At 39.5% G+C, this 10,608-nt stretch overlaps 1 protein-coding gene and 1 pseudogene across 3 annotated transcripts in view; one reads left to right on the plus strand and one right to left on the minus strand.

Moving 5' to 3' along the window:
- The window catches only part of FAM69A (family with sequence similarity 69, member A), a 215,771-nt gene that overhangs the window by 19,076 nt on the left and 186,087 nt on the right, over window positions 1-10,608 (plus strand). The window lies entirely within an intron of this gene.
- On the minus strand, window positions 1,630-1,938 carry LOC102842516 (annotated as a pseudogene).

A 10,608-nucleotide genomic window follows, 5' to 3' on the forward strand; every position in this document is an offset into this window, starting at 1 on the left:
CTATCTCCTCTGTGGACTTGTGTGATTCTTCCTGTTCCAGAATGCCGATAATTCTTAAGTTTTTCATCTTCATTGTTGTCCAACATTAATCTTAGGCCTTCTTCAGATTTTTTTATTCTCTTTTGTGTTTGCTCTTCTATCATAGTAGTGTTGAGAAATTTATCTTCTAGCTCATTAGTTTTGGCTTCTATCGCTTCAGTTCTACTCCTTTGCCCTTTCAGTGTATTGTCCATTTCTGATATTCTATTATTAATCATTTGGACCTCTTTCTGTAGGTTTTTAATAGTTTCCAATTCTGTATCTGTCTTATTTGATTGTTCCTGTAGCACTTTCCTGACTCCTTCCTTATTTTTCTCAACTCCATTATATAGTGTTTTGATACATTTTATAATAATTTTTCTGAATTCCTTCTCAGGCATTTCCAAAGCCTGCCGATCTTCTGGTATGGAGTGTAGGTCTACTTCCAGCTCATTTGCGTCAGTCACTTTATCTCATTTCTGGACATGTGCAGATATGGTCACCTGCCTCTGTTTTTTGGGTATATTCAGGGGTTATCTGTGGCCTTAATATTTAGATGAGTGTGTATTTTGGCATTTTTTATGCTTTCTGATTGCCTTCAGGTGGGCTTCCCTTTTCACTCTTCTTCTTAAGAAATTTTAAGATGCCACTGTTGGTCGTTTTGATGTAATTTAGGATTTAATTTTTGGCCTATTTCCTTTTTGTCTGCCTGTCCCACTCCACAATCCCTGTTCAGTCATTTTTTTTAGTTATAAACAGATCAGGGCCGGCTGTGGCTGTTTGGTTTTAAGTGGAAACTGTCTCTTTTAAATTTCGAAGTGATCTGTGCGCATGCATAGTAGAACCCATCGACAGTGGGGCTGGGGTGCCCACTAGCTCAGGTAACCCCTATAGACACCAGAATGGAGGTGCGCATACAGCAAGGGACCTATGAACAGATACCAAAGGAAAAGAATGTCCACACCTTTATCTCCATGGTTCTGTCAGTCGTTGGTGGCTGCTCTGATCCTTCCCCCGCTTGGTCTCACCCAAGATGGCGGCTCCTAGAGCAGCTGAGCGTTTTGAATTAGAAAACAATGGATTTCTTGCTTCTGCTACAAATTCCCCCAGTTGTAAGTCTACTAACCTTCTAAATATTCCTTTATATGTGGTTCAGAGTTCTGGGACCATCCCCTGAGCTTGCTTGGTCCTGTATTCCATGATGTTGCTGGCGGAGCTCTTTACTACACTTCCACTTGATCTGCCATCTTATTTGTTCAGCCACAGGTGGTTTTAAAGTTGTGTTTTTCTTTCATGTATTATTGTGTGGTGTGCACTTTGCTGGGCCTGCTGCGTGTGGTTACCTGGAATGACACCTGAATTTATCTTTTTTTTTTTTTAATTTGCAAAAACAGTTCTTTATTTTGTGATTACACATATTGGAAGGGCTGGAGAAAAATAAAACTGTCACTTAGCCTATGAGCTTGCAAATCAACTCATTTCAAGAGTGGAAGAATCCTTGGTCATTTCTGAATATCTAACTTTACGCAAGTTTCTCTTTTGAATATATTCTGTCTTAAAGAAGCAGTTGTATAAAGTCTCTTCTTCTCCACACAGGACACATTCACTGTTTCAGCCAACTCTCAGTGGAGGGGCAACCAGTACAACACCATCTCCCTGAACAAAGAGTATCGGAATGTTCTGTTTTGTTGATTTATATATCTCTTCATATGTTTCTTCATCAATTTGTATAGTAGTCACAGTTTCTTCCACATCTCCCAATATCATATTTAAATGTTGATCATAAGCATGTAACCTTCCTCGAAGCTCTCAATCATTTCGCATTTTCACATAAATGTACTCATCCAGGCTGAGCCGGATAAGATCCAGAGGCTCCTGTACTGTGTTTGTAGTTTGTTGCTGGTCCACGTTGTCTGCCATGTTTCAAACCCTGTGCCCTTACCCTCATTTCCTATCTATTTTTAGTGATGTGTTTTCTACGAATTAGGATTACTTTGTTTAGCATTTGCTGATAGTCTGAGTAGGAGTGATAACACAGAAGCCCTATAAATTGTTGGATCTAGTTTGAGATAAAACACAAAGACCAAGCTTGTTTTCATTGCATCAATTCTGATTCATAGTGACTCTGTGTTGTTCAGTGTTGTATGAGTTGGTCACTTCATAGTGACGCTGTGTAGGGTTTCCAAGGATCAGCTGGTGGGCTTGAACTGCCGACCTTGTGGTTCACAGTTCAGTGCTGATTCTAAAGTGCCACAGTAAACTGCCCCCATAGAGTTTCCAAGGCTGTCCTGGTATGGTGCTGTAGGATAAGCATTGAACTGCTAAACACAAGCTCCGATGTTCAGACCCTCTAGCTGCCCCTTGGAAACCCTAAACATGTTTGCTGTAAATTGGAACCGGCTCAACAACACTTTAACAGCAGCAATCTTTAAGGAAGCTGACTGGCACAATTTTAGTCTGTAGAATGGTTGGTGTATTCAAACAACTGACCTTTCAGTTAGCAGCCAAGCATGTAGCCACTGTGCCACCAGAGCTCCTTTAGTTTGGGATGCCATCTTTTTACTCTGGGAGAATGAAAGTTAGTACAATTTAGGGTAGTTCTGTATACTTAGATTATATACTTTGTTTCATTTACTGTGTCTATGCGCCCTGTTGCATATAAAAAGCTGTCACAGTTATAATGGAATTTGAAACCAGAGATACTTGGATACTTCTGTGCATTCTAAGTTCTTTAGATTGCAAACTTTTAAATTTCTTGAAGTATCCTTTTCAAAATGTCAGTTTCAGTGTGTGTTCTGTAGGGCTGTCATGAGTGAATGGATAGATGGACATAGTTTTATTATAGTGGAGGTAACTTGTTTAGCTTTTCTGAAACCTGGGCTATTTGCTTATATTAGTACTGTTTTTCAGACATGGCTGCTATAGTTGTTATGTTTCTTTAAGTATTACTTAATGTGTGTATTTTGTGGGATTTAGGGCCACATAGATTTAATGGTTATGATGATGACAGATATGGTAGTAAGAGTAAGGTGGCTTCTTGACCATTTTCATTCTCTAGGGTTATTTTACCCTAATGATAATTAGGGAAGGTGGACTTTTCCTGTTCCTCAGAGGCTGGAGCAAGAGAGAGGCCTATAGAGGGTGTCGTTGTTGTCAGCCGTGCTGTTCATATTAAAGCTTTTGCCTGTAACTCAGTCTCCAGATCTATGGTTGGTTTTCTGAGACTGTGGCACACCTACAGAGAACATATGGATTCCATAATTCTTATATTTAAGGACAGAATTATAATGCATCCATCTGATAATTGTCATTGGTTACTTTTTTTCTGTTAGAACCGGAAAGAAATGGGGAGTATTCTAGCATATCTCAGTTTCAACGAAGTTTCAGATTGTAACATACAGTAATTTTTTCATTGTCTTCTTCCCAGTGCCCCAGTTTTTCGCCATAATGCATTGTTTTTATTGTCTATAGAAAATTTCCCTTTTGAAAAAACTTGATTTAGTTTTGTGTTCATTTCTCAGTGTTGCTTCCAAAAACAATACTCAATACTACCTGTATACAAATACTCTTAAATACTACATTGTTCCATAGCAAAAAGTATATGAAAAGGTAAATATCTCACATTTTGCACTGTAGGATAAGCTAACCACAAGGTGAGTTGTTTAAACCCACCAGCCATTTCAAGGGAGAGAGATGAAGCTTTCTGCTCTTTTAAAGATTTACAGCCTTGGAAACCTTATACAGGGTGGTTATGAATTGGAAGCGTCTTGATGGCAGTGGGTGTTCATTTATATACAAATATTTTATGATTAATTTTCCTCAAGTCATTTAAAATTCACTTCAGAATGGGTCCTTGTTGTTGTTAGAGTCGGCACCAACTCATAGTGACCTTATGCACAGCAGAACAAAACAATGTCTGATTCTGGGCCAACCTCACTACTGTTGCCAAACTTGAGTCCATTGATGCTGCCACCTGGCCAATCCATCTCATTTGGGGGTCTTCCTCTTTTTCTCTGACCCTCCATCTTATCAAACATGATATCCTTCTCCAGTAACTGCTCCCTCCTGACAATATGTCCAAAGTATGAGACGAAGTTTGGCCATCTTGGCCTCTAAGGAGCACTCTCTGGCTGCACTTCTTCCAAACAGATCTATTGGTTCTTTTGGCAGCCCATAGCACTTTCAGTATTCTCCTCCAACACCATAATTCCAAGGCATCAATTCTTCTACGATCTTCCTTATTCACTGTCCAGCTTTCGCCTCCATTTGAGGTTACTGAAAATACCATGGCTTGGGTCAGGCACACCTTAGTCCTCAAGCTGACATCTTTGCTCTTCAACACTTTAAAAAGGTCTTGTGCAGCAGATTTGCCTAATGCAGTACATCGTCTGATCTCTTGACTGCTGCTTTTGTGAGTGTTGATAGTTGATCCAAGAAGAATGAAGTCCTTGACAACTTCAATCTTTTCTCCATTGATAAGAATGTTGTTGATTGGTCCAGTGGTGAGGATTTTGTTTTCTTAACATTGAGATGTAATCCATATCGAAGGCTGTGCTCTTTGATCTTCATCAGTAAATATTTTAAGTCCTCTTCACTTTCAGCAAGCAGGGTTGTATCATCTGTATATCACAGGTTGTTAATGTGTCTTCCTCCAATCCTTATACCACGTTTTTCTTCATATAACCCAGCTTCTTGGATTATTTGCTCAGCATGCAGGTTGAATAAGTATGGTGAAAGAATACTTATATATGGGTCCTTAATCAGGCATAAAGGCTAGGGTTTGCAATACATTACAGAATGGAGAAATTTGGCTAGAAGGGCCATATTAATTAGCTGCCCTACAATTGCACCCAGTCAAAGGAGGAAAACTTTTGAGACCCTGAGAAATAAGGTGAAGGACCTTGCACCTGATCAACAGAATGGCACTGCAACTACCCCTGCCCAAATCTCCATAACCCCGCCCAAATCTCCATAACCCCGCCCATTGTAAACTCACCAGAACTGTACCTAGACCACACCGCCTTTAAATACCCCAGTCTGTAAGAGAACAGACAGGCTCTTGGTTTCTTCTGGAGACTTAAGAGTACCCCCTCCCAGGTTTACTCTCAATAAACCTGCCTGCTGTTGAAGCCAAGACTCTCTCCTTCGTCTCTCTCTTTCTTTTCCTTACATTAGGCAATTACTTGAGTTCTGGCTTTCACAGGTTCTACTTTATAGCAAAACCTTTTCCAATTCAGCAAGTTTTACATGTACAATTCAGTGACATTCATCATGTACAGGTATCATCACTAAATGTATCAAATTATTGCATCACCGTGTTAAAATGTTTCCCCCTTACTCCCTTCTACCCTCATTGTTGTTAGGTGCCGTCAAGCTGGTTCTGACTCATAGCGACCCTGTATAGGTTTCTGAGGCTGTACATTTTACAGGCGCAGGAAACCTCATCTTTCTCTTGCGGAGTGACTGATGGGTTTGAACTGCTAACCTGTGGTTAGCAGTCCATTGCTTATTCTATAGCACCATCAACACTTTCCTTCCACCTCTGGAAACTGTACATAAACTTTGGTTTCTACACAAAAGAAAAACAAACCTGTTGCCATGGATTAGATTCCAATTCATGCTGACCCCATGTGTTTCAGAGTAGAATGACTGTGACCTTCAAAAGCAGATCTCCAGACTTTCCTTCTAAGTCACCTTTGGGTGGATTCGAACCACCAATGTATCTGTTAGTAGCCAAATCCTTATTTATGGTTACTGTATACATTTGCCTGTTCTATATGTTTTATATAATTTGTTTTTAAGTGTACAGTTGGTTCTAACTCATAGTGACCCTGTAAGGGGTTTCTAAGCATTGACTAGTGGGTTTGAACTACCAACCTTGCAGGTCAATCTGACCTTGTAGTCCAGTGCGCTATCCTACAGCACCACTTGTTCTTTAGTGATTGATTCATTTCACTTGGCATATTGTTTTCAAGGTTCTCTTTATGGCTAAGTAAGATTTCATTGTATACCTGTGTCACATTTTGTTTATCCATTCATCTTTTGATGAACATTTAGTTTTTTCCCACCTTCTGATTATTATGAATAGTCCTGCAGTGAATGTTGGTGTACAAGTTTATGAACATTAAAAAATAACCAAAAAACCCAAAATATTAGTGGGTGAATTCTTCATTAGAATAAGTAGTTTCATCTTAATTTTTTGTTTCAAATTAATGTTTATTCAGTAGGATTATGGGTTACTATAAACAGGACACCTCTTTCCTTAAAAAAAAAAAATCATGTTTGAGGATATCCTTGTAAGAGCTATTTATACGAGTTGGGCTGCTAACTGCAAGGTCAGCAGTTCAAATCTACAGTCACTCCCTGGTCCTCAGAGATGAGGATTTCTGCTTGGAAACCTTTTACATGGTTGCTGTGAATTGGAACTGACATGATAGCACCACCACCAGTCTTCTGAATTCATTGCATTTATTTTAGACACACTTAGCATCAGAGTCACAGACTCATATATCCATGACCTCGGATCATAGATTCTACTACATAAAAATCAAAATAAATCCCCAAATATAAGGATTAATCAAATCTCCACTGTCATTGTGACACCAGCTGCCTATGTGGCACTGTTGATGTTAAGTGTGTCGCACTTTGTCTCTCTAATCTTAGCCACTCAGAGCAAGGCCAGAATGCATAAGTTAAAAGAACACCATACTTCACACTGCCAAATGGCAGACACCTGCCGAAAGCGCTAGTGTCTACCCGACATCCTTACTTCTGACTTGCTGACTGCAAATTCAGGGTATTTCCACTGTCCCTTTAGTGTGCTAGCTGCAAGCGTATTGATTTCCTCTGCGTTCACTCACTTTTACCTTCTGATTCCCATTACAATGAGTTCATTAATTTGTTACAATGATTCACAGAACTCACAGAAAATACTAAGGATTGCAGATTTATCATAGAAAAATGATACAAATCAGGATCAGCATAAGGAAGAGACAGAGCCAGTGAGGTCTGAGAGGGTCCCCAATGTGGTGCTTCTGTATCTCAAAAAGAACGTATCTCTATGTGTATTTGCTTTACACCAACCAGGAAACTCCTGGAATTTCTGTGCCCAGACCTTTAGTGGTTTCATTGCATAAGCATGATTGAATCATGCTCCCTCTCTCCCTGAGATCAGCTGATATCAGGACAGAGGGGATCCTTCTAACATGACCAGCCTCCTACACAAATATTCAGATAATGTCTTTAGGCATTGATTAGAAAAAGTACCTCAATTACCCAGGAAATTCCACCAATCATTTTAGGAACCAAGGGTGAAAGTCCGATTGCTCTTTATAAAATAATTCATGACTTCCTATCCACCATTACTTGAAAATTCTTGATGCTGTTAAGTGCTGTTGAGTTAGTTCTGACCCATGGCAACCCTGTATAGGGTTTCCCAGGAGCAGCTGTTGAGCTTGAACCGCCAACCCTGTGGTTCAAACTGACTTTGCTGTCCAGTGCATTAACCTACAGTGACATACCAGGACTCCAAAGTTACGTTGTTGTTGTTGTTAAATGCCGTCGAGTCGGTTCCGACCCATAGCAACCCTGTACAGGGTTTGTACAGGGTTTCCAAGGGTGTAAATCTTTACGGGAGTAGAAAGCCTCATCTTTCTCCCGCGGAGCGGCTGGTAGTTTCAAACCGCTGACCTTAAGGTTCGCAGCCCGATTTGTAACCACTACGCTACCAGAGCTCCTTTAAAGTTACATTAAGGAACAAGAAAATAAGATTCGACCAGGAACAGTTGAAGTCAGTGTTTAAACAAAGTATTTTAGTTTTCCATTGCTCCGGTAACAAAGTACCACAAATTTAGCAGTTTAAAACCCATCTATTATCTCATAGTTTTATAGGTTGGAAGCTGGGGCACAGTGTGGTTCAGCTCATTCTCTGCTCCTGAGGGTACAGTGAAAGTGTTAGCTGGGCTGAGCACTTTTCTGGAGGTACTGGGAATGAATCCACCTCCAAGACTCTTCAGGTTGTCTGAACTCATTTCCATGCATTTGCAGAGCTGAGGACCTTACTTCCCTCCTAACTATTTATTAGACAGAGGTTGTTCTCAACTTCTAGGGTACATTCCTTGGTTCATGGCTTCCTATTTCCACCTCAAAGCCAGCAACAGTGGGTTGTGCCGTTCTCATGGTTGGAATCTGTGTGACTTCCCCTTCTGTTTCGTGTTTTCTCTACCTTCCTCTGCAGCATCACTTTTACTGACTCTTCATCCTTGAATTGTATGATTACATTGGGCCTGTGTAGATAATCTAGAATAATCTAATTTTAAGATAGTTTATTGTAATCTTAATTTTACCTTAAAGTCCTTTCTCGGTAGTACAGGTACCTAGGTTACTGTTTGATTGAATAACCAGGGTTGGGAATCCTTGGGAGACATTTCTAGAATTTTGCCTATCAAAGAAAGATATGACTGAATTCCAACAGTTGAAAGAAATTAATCATTTGCACATATTTTATTTGTTTTTATTTTTTCATTATTGTATTTAAAGTTAGTAGTTCCATTAAGGATATTTTATGATGGTTACGAATCGGGCCGTGAACTTTAAGGCCAGCAATTCAAAACTACCAGCTGCTCCACAGGAGAAAGATGAGGCTTTCCGCTTCCGTAAAGATTTACAGCCTCGGAAACCCTGTACAGGGTCACTATGGGTTTGGTTCCAGCTCCACAGCACATAATCACCAATCACCATCACCATTATTATATTTGTCTTTCTAGCAGTTGCTATGAGAGGAATCTTAAATATTTAAAAGTTGAAAGAAAATACAAAAGCGTTTTTTTTTTTTTTTAAGTAGGTACTATTTTTAAATCCTTTGTATTCTTATACAAACCTTATTATGGTTATCTAGTGCTGCTATAACAGAAATATCACAAATGAGTCACTTTTACAATGGACATTTATTTACTTATAGTTTAGGAGTAGCGGGGCAAGACTCCAGACTTAAATTGAATCAAAAGAGATTTTTATTAAGCCCAAAGACAATCATTTGGATGAGAGATATGCCAGCATTTACCAGACATGAGAGATAAATAGAATCCACTGAATCACAGAGAGCAGCTAATATGCTGTTACAGAAAGAAGTGGTTTAGAAAAATTCTGATAGCTTATTCATTAATATATCATTGTTAAAGATAGGATAAAAGAAGAAGAGATTCGTCTAGAGGGAGATAAAGAAATTTAATAAAGGAAAGAAGTGTAAATTTACAATTTGATTAACTTGACCTATACTTATGGATGTAGTGGCTCAAAATACCAATGGAGAGGGATTGAGGCTTCACATCAAGTATCAGTCCTATCCCCTCTCTACACAGGGTTGATTGGGACGGGCAACTTAGATATTGTCTACCTAAAATGGAGGTGCTTTAAAGGCACGAAGTGGCTGGCTTACAAGTTTTCAAGAGGTAGTTTCGTTTCAGAGTTTGAGGGGAGAGATAGAATCCCCACTGAATAATTTTCATCTTGTCTCGATGGGTCTGGTGAAAGGAGATGGGGTAAGATTCTTAGATTCAATAGTGAGTAATTGTTATCATGACTAATTGTAACTGTCACAGCTGTAAAGGCAGAAGTTTTGTAACATGGTGGGGGGGAGTAGTTAATTTTACATTCCAGGAACAGAGGACCCTAGGACCAACAAGGGAGACGAGCATGAGTAGAATGTGGGACCTTAGCCATAGAAGCAGTGACACCATAGATGGAAGCAGAGATGATGACATGGAACTCTAGACTCAAGACTCAAGGAAAGAAAAAGGTTGTGTACTGGTTGCTAGGAGGCAGGCCTGCAAAATTTGTCCTTGGGTTGTTTAAATGATTATATATTCCTGAGTGTTTTTGTGTACATCAAAAAAAAAAAAAAGTAGAGGGAATAGAAGCAAATACTATTGAATGATGATGCATGGAGGGGATTGTAGTCATTGCAATGGAACGGACTATGATAGGATGAGTGCAAAACTGATGTTCTCCCATGTAAACTATCACTCAATTCACAATAAAAGTTTTAAAAAAAGAGAGACAAAGGACCATGTATTCCCCTCCCCACCCCCACCCCCCCAAAAAAAAAGTTTACAGGATCACTTCTGGGGTTATAATTATCTGTTTTCATTGTGGCTATTGTCAACTCATGATCATGCCACCATGAGTTATAGTTACAAGATGACTATAAGACAATACCAGGGCCTCAACTTTTAACTTAAATCTGGTAATATGTGTTATGAAATATTTCCTCCTTGGTTTTACTTAGGACACTTATTAATCAACAGAGGAACCTATTGTGCCACATAGGATTTTCTGTCACATAAGTAGGTGAAAGGAGAACTGTGTTTTCCTACTGTGGACAAACACCTATAAACCTTTTGAGGTCTTCAGTCTCCATATCAACCCCTCATTTTGATCAAGGATTTCAGCTGAACATCCTTTAATCACACCATTATGACCTTTTGTCTGGTCATAAATTATCTTTAGCAGGGACTAGAGCTCTGGTAGCGTAGTGGTTACGAATCGGGCTGCGAACCTTAAGGTCAGCGGTTCGAAACTACCAGCTGCTCC

This window comes from Chrysochloris asiatica, unplaced genomic scaffold (genome assembly GCF_000296735.1).
Source record: "Chrysochloris asiatica unplaced genomic scaffold, ChrAsi1.0 scaffold00002, whole genome shotgun sequence".
NCBI lineage: Eukaryota > Metazoa > Chordata > Mammalia > Afrosoricida > Chrysochloridae > Chrysochloris > Chrysochloris asiatica.